At 57.5% G+C, this 9,658-nt stretch overlaps 1 protein-coding gene across 1 annotated transcript in view; it reads left to right on the top strand.

Moving 5' to 3' along the window:
• SMAD6 (SMAD family member 6) overlaps positions 1 to 9,658 on the top strand; it is a gene marked incomplete at its 5' end in the record, with an annotated part of 83,471 nt that overhangs the window by 16,508 nt on the left and 57,305 nt on the right.

Below are 9,658 nucleotides of genomic sequence, written 5' to 3'. Positions count from 1 at the left end.
GGGTGCCGGTGGGCTGGGCGGGATCTGCCGGCGCGGAGCCACTGTGTCGCGGTCACAGTGCAGCTGCAGCCATCGTGGCTGCTCGCTGAGTGGTCACCAGGGGCCAGCCTTGTACTTCATGGAGTAGCCGCAGCGGGGACAGTGAGGTCACATCCCTAGCCTGGCGTCATGCAGTGGCAGAGCTGCTTGTCTCCAAGGCCAGTGCTATCTCCCACTTTTTGGGCACGAATTGAATGTACCTCGGATAAATTCATGTCCCAAAGTCCATCATTCTCATTGTACTTGTGCCCTGATTCTCAGGGTGACCAGACGTCGGCTGCTCACTCCGGCTGGCCCTTGCCCGTCCCTTCCCTGTCATGGTGTGCACAGCCGTGGAGAGCCAAGGCGGAGGGACTGGACTACGCAGCAGGACAGTGACTCGCCCAGGACCACACAGTGGGCTCAGGGCTCAGCTGGTGCTGGGTCTGTGCGTCCAGGTCCTGCTTGTGTCTGCCCTGTCCTCTGGTGGCCCTCCCAGTTGGGCCACTTCGCTCAGTCTCTGCCTTTTACCCTGTTGTGTTAGAATGGTTTCCCCTGAGACCCGGCCAGACGAACAGAGGTTCACTTCTCAGTCCGTTCTTTCTATGTGCCTAGGTGGATGGGAGCCACACACGATTTTAAAGCACTGGGCTTAGCACTTCTAAACCTCGAGCCCAGGCCGCTGCCAGCCATCAGAATGTGTTTAATCTAGGTGGACTGCATGGGTAGGAGGGTGTCTTACCTGGAGCTCGGGCTGTGGTGCGCTGACACAATGATACTGATCTGGATCAGTGCCCGCGGGTGTAAGAGGTGGCCCCTGGGTGTGGCCCAGGCCCCCTGTATCGCCAGGGTCAGGCTGCAGCCTCGGGTGGTGGACAGGACCAGCCTGTTTCCACTGGCTGTGGCCCAGCCTCCTCGCCTCCTCTGGGGCAGGGCTGGGAGGTTCCAAAGTTGGCAGGTCTGCCGCCCACCTCCAGGCCCTGCGGTGCATTTTTCAGCGTTGACCGACCACTCTGTTCCGTTTTCTGTTGCTTGATGACTGAATGTCTGCAACTGGGGAATTGGTAAGAACAGCCGTTGGCTCATGGTTTTGGAGGCTGAGAAGTCCTAGAACATAGCGCCGGCATCTGGGGAGGGGCATCTTGGGGCCTCACGGCAGAGGGCAGGCGTGGCCTATGTGTCTTCTGAGAGACTCCTTATAAACTTATGAGGGTCCGGCCAGGGGTCCTTCCAGAGTCTAATTTCCCAAGGCCCCACCTCTCGACACTAAAGTCAGATGGGGTTTTCGTCCTCTCTCTCTCTCTCTCCTTCCCTTAAATTTGCTGTAGGGTATGTGTATTTGCCAGAGAGAGAGAGAGCCAGAAAGTGAGAAAGACCCCCGGGCGGGGTGGGGGTGGCCACAGTGCAGCCCCTTCTTCATCCTCTTAGGATTTGGGGCATGCACACAAATGTCCAGTGTATTTTTCAAGCCACCAGGCCCAGGAAACTGTGCAGTCAGCCCATGTGGGATTCAGCACCTAGTCACTGCTCCACCTAGCTGGCCCAAATTTTTGTCCTCTTACCTCTGTTGCAACGAAATTTGAACCTGTGAATTTGGTACAGTATATTCAGAGTGAAAGTCTTCCCCCCAAAATAAGTCTCCCCTCCTTTCAGCCTCCTGGGTATTTCTCCTGGGCTAGTGGTTCGAGGCTGGGGTAGAGGCGGTTAAGGGACAAAGGGCAGGACAGACAGGTGGCAGGGAGTCCTGGAAGAGCCAGCTGCTATGGAGGGGTCCTGCCAGCCTGGGTGTGTCAAGCAGTGTGGGTGGTGGGCACTGTGCCAGAGGAAGGACTATGCCCAGCTTCGCCTTTCCCCTGCCGTGTGACCTCGGATCCTTGGCACTCTCGTCTGTTTGGTTAGCTGTGCTGGGGACCCTTGTGTCACTGGGCTCAGGGCCCCATGGTGCCAATGTATTCCAGGCTGTGTACCAGTCCTGGGCTGGAGGGTGGGCAGAGAGCTGGGGCTTCTGGCCTGCAGCTTTTCAGCTCCTCTTCCCCCATTGTCTCAGAGCATAACTAATGCTTGGGGCAAGGCCACATGGAGGGGCCCCTCCCTACCCCAGAGTACCGAACCTTGGGGGCTGTGATGGGGTACACTGATGAGAAGAACCCAAGGCTCCAGGAGGGCAGCTGACCCCCTGAGGGCCACACAGGTTCCCCGGGGCCCCTGACAGAAGCCCCCGGGGCTATACATTTCCCAACAAGGCTTTTGAGCCTCGGGTCACTGTATTGCACGCTTATCATTAAGAACTTCCTGCGTGGCAGTGGCAGGGGATACAAGGTGGAGAAAGCCTGGGCCTTCTCTGGGCGCTGATGGTCTAGAAGAAGGAGAGGGAGGCCGGAAGCAGAGATGGCGGACCAGGTGCCGACCCAGGCGAGGACTGGCACGGAGATGAGAGTGGGGGCTCTTGGGGTGGGTGTGGGTGTTCAAGGGAGGCTTCACGGAGTGGGCGTGTCTGAATTGGATGTTACAGGGTGACCGAAAGCTCACCACGCCATCCCGTCCGGTAGCAGGAACCGCCGTGCACAGCAGGGAGGCCCACGGTGGCTCGAATGCTCTGAGAGTTGTGGCTAGAGGGGAGATGTGGGAGCATGGGGGGCCTGGGGAGCTGGTCCAGAGGGGTTGTCTTGAACATTGGAACAGAAGGATATGGTCCCTGGACTTCAGGAAGCTTGTGGGAGGGCCAGCGGGTAGCAGTGTGGTAAAGGCGGCCACCTGCGAGGTTTGCGTCCCTGAGCCAGTGGTGTGTGTGTGTGTACGACCCAGCCGGAGGGAGCTGGCACCATAGAGCAGGGCTACCCTGGCCTGAGGGAGGGCACCTCACCCTCACCAAATCTCAGGAGGACAGTGGAGGAGAAGGGATGGCAGATTGAACGTCCCCTCTGGGGGCTATTTCCCCACTTTCCCTGTCTCTGGTTAAGTGCAAGCCTCTCACAGCAAAAAAACAAACCAAAACTAAAGAAGTTCATGGGAGGGGCCAGCAGGTCGTGTGGTGGTTGGAGTGGCTGGACTCCCACATGGCCGACTGTAGTTTGAGTCCCAGACCTGGCGGATTGCCTTCTCGCTTTCCTTCTCTGTCTCTCTCTAGTCAACTGAAAAAAAAAAGTAAAGTAATGACAGTGAATAAAATAATTCTTAAAAACAAGTTCATGGGAAATGGAATTAAAGTACAAGTTTATTTTGGTGCAAAAAACCTGAAATCCATACTTTTTTTTTTCCAAAGTAGATATTTTCCATGAACTTTTAAAACCCCCTCATACTTTGTTATGAAGGACCTCCTCTGACTTCCAAGCACCAGGCCCAACCTGTAGCAGGGGTTCCTTGTAGAATGAATGAGTTTCTGCCTGGGACCGAGAGATCTAGGAAGAGCGCATAGACAGGAAGGTCACCACTCGCTTAATGAGCTCAGCTAACAGCTCTGGCTGGGCACTCTAAGTGCTGTGTACACGTCACTGCATGGAACCCCCAGCGACTCTGTGAGTCCAAGTAAAGGAAGAAGTAACTGGGGCACAGAGAGGTTAAGTAACTTGTGCAAGGCCACCCAGCTAGACAGAAGAACTAGGACTAGAACCCAGGCAGTCTGGTACCCATTGGGTTCCCCTGTGTCATAAGGTGCTCTTTCTGTCCAGGGAGGATTCAGGATTTAAATGTGGTCCTTGAGCTTTGGAGCTTTTGTGTTCTGGTACCCGAAATTCAGCTTGAACAGCTATCCTCTAAGCCCCAGGGCAGCTCTGCGCGTTGGATCCCGCTGGCCCGAGAGATGGCGGTGGGTGGGGCCTGAGAGGAGGCTGCTGGGCCGAGGGGGTCCTGAGCGCCTGTCGGGGCTGTGACTCTGAGTGGGGCTGTGACTCTGAGCGGGAGGCGGATGGCCCCTGCCCCTCTGCACCTCTGTGGCCTGCATAGCGGGGGAACCAGCAGGCCTGCTGAGGGGACCTGACATTCCTGCAGATGACTTGGCTGCGTCCAGCTAATCACAACCATCTGTCGGCCGGGCCCCCTGGCCTGCCTCCTCCTGTCCCCACCCACAGGCTTTCCCTGCGCGTGTAACCATCACCATCGGGAACCGCGCTCGAAAGTTTCCTCGTCAGGGTAGAGTGACTGTTGCCAAGAGCTATTTCTTTGATGCAGAAAATATATCCTGAAGGTACTTCGTCAGATGTTTTTATATTAAACATTTTCCCTCCACGGCCCTTGGCGGCCAAGGGAAGCAGAGCCGCATCGCTTTTCCGGTTGCCCTTTATGGAAAGAATTCCTGCTATTCGTGGGCCCTTTCCCCATGCCCCCCAGTCGGGGCCTGGCAGACCCAGCCGGAGGGAGCTGGCACCTGGCACCGTAGAGCAGGGCTGCCCTGGCCTGAGGGAGGGCACCTCACCCTCGCCATGTGGCAGCCGTTTCGAGCCTCGGAGAAATAGAGGTCTCATGTCTGGGGCGGACATCAAAGCCACTGTCCCAGACGGCAAGAGAAGCGTTGCCAAGACTTGCCCCGGGCTTTGCATGGGAGGTGGGAGCCCGCCGAGAGGCGTGGAACTACCTGGATCTGTGCGAGTGGTCTGGGTAGTGCGTCCTGGTCAGAGCAGGGGAAGCCAGCTGTAGGCCTCCGGTGCCAGGGGGGGAGGAGGCGGAGCCGGGTTCTGTCACAGCTGGAACAGGAGGCCCTGTCCCTCAGCACTGCCGGACTCCCAGCAGCCCTGGGAGGGGCTGCCGTGAGGGGCTTTGCTGGCCCGCTGTGGTCAGTGGGGTGAGGCACCTGGGCTGGGCACTGTTCTGGCTCCACGTGTGGCTGAATGAGGAGGAGTGGGGCCCCAGCAGGTACCTCTGCAGACAGGCCGTCCTTGGTGTGTGTGCCCAGGAAGCCCCAGGACTGTCCCCGTCCTCGGCCTCTGCCTCCTGCCTTCTGTCTGGCACTCAGGAGAGCTGTCCTGGACCTGGCGTGGGGTCGGCATGGGCTTCTGCAGATCACGGCCACGAGGACGCTGCTGGGCTGAGGGGTGTCCGGGGCCCCTCCCAGGCCACCCTTGGCTTACTGAGAGGAGAGGACACTTTCCAAAGCAAGGACTGCAGCCTGCTCCCAGAGGGCACGTTGCAGTAGGGCCTGAGGGTAGGGCCTGGTCTTCCCACCTGGTGCCGGCTCGTGCCTGGCAGGCAGGTAATGTGGGGTTATGTCCTGATTCACAGACGCCTCCCTGAGGGTTCAAAGGCCCAAACTCCGGCTTGTACTGCCTGTCTCTGGCCCGAGGAGACTCAGACTTGTGTTGGGGGTCACGACATGAAGTCTCTGGGGTCGCTCCTGCTCTGTGACCTTTGAGGAGCCTCGGAGGGGAAGGCTTCTGGCTGCCTGGCTGTGTCTCAGTGACCTGCCTTCTGCCTCTCAGGGCTTGGCCACAGAGAGCCCCGGGGACTTCCTCGGGGTTGAGAGGTCACACCACCCTGGCCAGGAGGCCAGCAGACCCAGGCTCTAATCCTGGGTGTCCCACATCCTTGGTGGTCTCAGACGCCTGTCTGGCTCTATCATCTGTAAAATGGGCCAGTTGGTCTCACTCCTTGCTTCTCAGCATTCCTTGCACTTCAGGGTCCCTGAACAGTTTTGTTTGTTTGGTTTTGTTTTTAACATTTAAGGCGGAGTCTCGCTGTATTGTGATCCTCACGCCCTAGCCTCCCGAATTGCTGGGAGTAGTCACACAGCACCACACGGCCTTTGGGGTGGGCGGGAACTGAATCCAGGCTTCGCATGAGGTGCCAGTCTGTGCCCCTGAGGCTGGGCCCTCCCTGAAAGGTCTTTGAAAAGCTCAGACCCCATTCCAGAAGTGGTTGGGGCTGGCCTGGACACGGGGATTTTAACAAAATTTCCCCTGTGATTCCAACATGCAGCCCGAGCTCAGAGGCCAGCTCTAGAGGACCTGGAAGGACCCCAGAGCACCCGTCCTAACTCCTCTCAGGCAGGGGCCCTTCCCGTTCCCTGGGCCAGCTTTGGCCTATGCCGATAACTCTGGGCACGAGCCACCCTGGTGTCTGGGTGCAGTCTGGGAGTAGTCTGTCTGTCTGCCAGCTGCCCTGGCTCTGGCCCCTTCAGCTGTGGGCTTTTCTGGGGGTCCGCTGCACCAGAGCACCATGGAAGCCTCGACTGACATCTCTCTGAGGCCCCCTGGTGTATATGCCTTTGCTTCCTGCTCCCACCTGCTAAGCGGGTGTGGGATGAGTAGTTTTCAGATGAGAACCCCAGTCGGGGCTGAAGTGCACCAGCCCAGACACTCGGCTGAAACCGCCCCGCCCGCCCGTCTGCAGGAAGGTGGGCTTGCTGTGGTTGTTCGGGAAGGCTGGGGCAGCCACACCTGTGCCCAGCACGCTCTTAGGTCTGAACAGCTTTACTTTAAAAGCACACACTGGGCCTGCTGGCGGCGTGGTGGTTAAGGCGACTGCATCCCCCAGAGCCGACTGTGCAGTTTAGTCCTGGCCCGAACAGCTTAAGAAATACACAGGGCGTGGGTGTGTGCATGCCCCAAATCCTGAAATAAGGGCATGGCCGTCCCACGTGGGTTTGCCATGAGGGCTGGGACTGGTGAGGGAGAGGAGGCCCAGGAGGCGGGGTGTGCTCAGGAAGCGTGAATCTGATAGAAACGACTAGGGAATCTCACGCCCTGGAGAGCCGGGTCCAAGCCGCTTCCACAGTGAGCAGTGTGGGCTGGGAGGATGCCCGTGCAGGATGGCTGCAGGGACACAGAGTCGCAGCCGGGCCACATGGGAAAGGGCATCCAGCCCCAGGGAACTGCTGGGCAGAGCCAGGAGCTGGGAGGATGCTTGACTGGGAGCAGCATGGTACTGGCAAGGTGGCACTACGAGGCTGGTCGGGGAGGGTCCTGGGTGCTATTTCAGGGAGGGTGGGACTCGAGGCCCGAGAGGGCATCCCAGAAACTTTGAATTGGCAGTGAGAGTGACGGTAGCCTTGGAGAATAGGTTGCTAGAGTTGTTTTTTGTTTAATGTCAACTTTATTTTTTTAAAAATATTTATTTGATTTGGGACCAGCGGTTAGCCTAATGGCTATGTCGCTGGACTCTCGTGTAGTCGACCGTGGTTCAAGTCCCAGACCCAGTGGCTTAAACTCACGCCAGGCGCGTGTGCGTGCGTGCCCAAGATCCCGAGAGAAGAATGGAGGAGAAGGGATTGTGGTGCGTCCATCCCCCCAGGGTATGATTTCTCACTTTCTGTCTCATTGTCTCTCTCTCTCTTTCTGATGAGCACACACACCCTATAGCAAAAACCTCTCTCACTCCCAAAAATATTTATTTAATTTTATTGACCAGTGAGAGAGACAGAAAGAGCGAGAGAGGGAAAATGAGAAAGCAGGACACGAGGTGAGGTCCAGGACTCGAACTGTGGTTGGCCGTGTGGAAGTGTCCAGTGCCTTAACCACCACGCCACCTGCTGGTCCCCTGGAGCCTTGTTTTTGTTCCAGGAAAGCACATGCATCACGAGTGAGCAATTTCAGCACAGTGATCATTCTGCTGCAACTCTAGCTAGATAAAGAAATAGACCATGACCCCCGACGCCCTCACTCACACCCCCATCCAGCCACTCCCAGTTCCCCCAGGGTGACAGCCCCATCCTGACTCCCAACGGCAGAGACTCCTGTGGGCTTTCGGAAATCTCGCTGTCGCGGGGTCTGTCTGGATGGGCGTATCGTTGTCTTGTTGCCGGCGGGCACCTGTGGGCGTGGACCCCGTCCTGCTCGTCTAATGCAGCCACCCCTGTAGCCCCAAGTTCATGTTAGTGCCCGGTTGTGGCTCCCGGCCGCGATGTTACGGTTTCTACTCCTGGGCCAGCCTTTAAGCGGACACGAGGCCGTGGCTCTCTTGAGTGTAGACCTGTGAGCGGAATTGCTGGGCTAGGCGTTCTGTGCGTGGTCAGCTTTGTGGGCTGTTTGGCTGGACGGTTTTCTGGCACCATCGTGTTTAGTCAGAAGCACTTGCAGGCAGGATTTGGGTTCATCCCCCCGCTTACCTGCGAGACCCCGAGAGGGGCAGCATCCTTGCCCCGCAGCTCCAAGCAGCAGAGCTCGGCCTAGACGTGGGGTCTCCCCTCTGCGTGTCCAGGACCTCCATCACTCAGATGAATCAGGTTCCGACCCTCCTGGCCTCCCCCCTGCACTCCAAGGCAGACTTTTTAGTTCTGTATCCTTTCGTAAGGCCCTGGCAGTGCACCCTGGGAAAAACAAAAAGGAGAAAAGAGTGAAAGGAAACTAAACATTGGAAAAGAAGTGTGTTTCCAATAAACCGGCCTTTCACCGGTAGCCAAAACATTACATTCCTGTACCCCGGAGCAGCCGGCCGGGTTTGCCTCGCCGGGCCGTAAATCTCACTGAGAGTTGGGTCGGGATTGTCCCCGAGACACAGAGGCAGGCAGTGGATCTCCCTGGACTTGGGGGTGACATCGGCACTTTCGCAGCAGGCTGGCGGGGTGCCAGGCTGGGGGGCGCGGTCCTCAGCCCTCTGAGGGTGCAGTGTGTGAGTTACCGTAAGGGATTTTCTTTGCCTGCCCGCCCCCTCCCTGTCGTGGGTGCTTTGATGGGTTTGAGGTGTTTATAGGCTTGATTCATGACTGCGTTACCAGGGTTTTCCACGGAAATAACTTATTAAAGGGGCCATGCACACAGTGACATTCAAGTCTGGAGGGCGGTGGGATCAGAGGCCACCCGTCGGCCAGTCAGTGCTGTGCTGGGCCAGCGCTCCTGACCGGGAGGCCAGGGCCACGGGAAGCACTCCCCAGGCAAACCCAGGCTCAGGCTGGTGGGCGAGAGGGGGAGATTAAAACCCCAGAAGAGCCCGGACCCACCCCCCATCAGACCTGCTTGACCAGGTGCAGGGACCCGTGTGGATGCTTGGCCGCTGCCAAGGGCCCTGACTGTGCGGTTGTGCCCCTCGCTCACGGAGACAAGGACACAGACGCCCCTGCCTTTTACCAGGGATGGATGGAGGGATGAGCTGGGCCGGAGGGGAAGGCAGGGGTAGAAGGGTTTTCTGGTCCTTCCTGAGAGCTCCTTTCCTTTGATTTAATTGATTTAATGACACCTGCTTTGTCCTTGAGGCCCGCTGAAAGCTTTCCTCTTTTTTTTTTTTTTTTTTTTTTTGAGAGGTTTTCACTATAGGGCACGTGCGCTCGCCAGACAGACAGAGACAGACAGACAGAAAGCGAGAAATCACCCCTCAGGGGGGATGGTCACGCTGCAATCCCTTCTCCTCTGTTCTTCTCTCGGGATCTTGGGCACGCACGCACATGTGCCCGGCGTGAGTTTTAAGCCACTGGGTCTAGGATGCGAACCGCGGTCGACTACGTGGGAGTCCAGCGACATAACCATTACGCTAACTGCTGGTCCCTGAAAGCCTTCCTCTTCTAGGAAGTCTTCAGGAATTATACAGCTCACAGTGGCCCCTCCCTTTTCTGAACTTAAAAAAAAAAAAAAAAGTATTATTTCACGAGTAAGAGAGAGAGCCAGCACCATTAGCATGATGCTGTGATCCACCCGAGACACAGCCAGCCCCAGGTGTGGGGCACCTGTATACCTGGGGCATTCAGGGATGCCTGCAGACTTGAACCCGGAACCCTCCC

Source organism: Tupaia chinensis, unplaced genomic scaffold (assembly GCF_000334495.1).
Source record: "Tupaia chinensis unplaced genomic scaffold, TupChi_1.0 Scaffold000377_2, whole genome shotgun sequence".
NCBI lineage: Eukaryota > Metazoa > Chordata > Mammalia > Scandentia > Tupaiidae > Tupaia > Tupaia belangeri.
Note: the sequence above shows the minus strand (reverse complement) of the source record. Positions and strands in the feature narration are given on the sequence as shown.